We start from the raw sequence: 1,139 nt of genomic DNA on the forward strand, positions 1-1,139 counted from the left end.
TATTGGAATAATTCTTCTACAGGACAATCGAAAACGGGAATAGAAGGAAATCATCCGATTATTCAGCTATTCGCCACCTGGAAAATACAGATCGACTTAAGATCAAACAATTTCTTGTTTTGTGAAAATATAAAGGGAATTACATTCGTAATCCCGTTTTTTTTTCCGTACAGTTGTTCGTGCTTTTTTTCATATTTTGTATAAAAACGCATATTTTCAGTGAAAATCGGTCATTTTAGTCGAAATTTTGAAAATTCCGTATGGGAGGTACTTGTAAATCGATTCCGAATGGCTTTGAACTTTCTAAGATTTATGGCGAAAAAAATAAGAATCTGAGAGTTTGAAGTCAATCGGAATCGATTACACATCCCATACAAAATAAATTTCAAGGAAATTTCGAGAAAAAATTGAGGGCCAAAAACCAAACTTATGCAATTGTGAATCGCGATCAACGTGAAACTTTCAGAATTTCATTTTTTCACCAAAAAATGAAATCTCAGAAAATTTGAAGCCAATCAAAATCGAATTGGTCTCATTTTGAGGTTTGTTGTGTCTTTGTGTGTTCACACCGAGTTTTATTGTTTTAGTTGTTGTAATTTTTTGGCGTGCGCTCGCACCACAACACATTGTTACATGTTTTGCTTTCTGTGTATACTTTTCTTCTTTTTTCTCTCACTCGCAATCGCAAACATAGAGCTGAGTCCAGTGTAATTTGATACTCGCTGAGGATGACAAACGTCGAAATGCATCCGAACCAAAATTTCGTTTAAAAATAAATATTCATATTGATTCATGTTTGAAATTTGAAAAAGCAAAGTCACTTTAAGGTGTTTTATTTAACACTATGACGGTTCTTGGGGAATTCAGGGCCCGCGATTTTCGCGGTTTTTCGCGGAACTGATAAGGGATAAGCAATATTTGTTGCAGCAAAATTATAGCAAACCTCGAGTATTACAACTTTGCCCCAGACACTATTTTGTTATCTCTTATCACAGTCCAGATTTCATATGAAGTACATATGGGGCCCTGGGGTCCCCAAAGAACAGGAATATGTGAAATGTCAGAAGAACCGTCATAGTGTTAAAATTTAATCGTAGATTGAAAAAATCTTTCCATTTCGAGAGAGAGAGAGAGAGAGA

This window comes from Sitodiplosis mosellana, unplaced genomic scaffold (genome assembly GCF_009176505.1).
Source record: "Sitodiplosis mosellana isolate CC-2019 unplaced genomic scaffold, AAFC_SMos_1.0 Smas_scaffold_1976, whole genome shotgun sequence".
Taxonomy (NCBI): domain Eukaryota; kingdom Metazoa; phylum Arthropoda; class Insecta; order Diptera; family Cecidomyiidae; genus Sitodiplosis; species Sitodiplosis mosellana.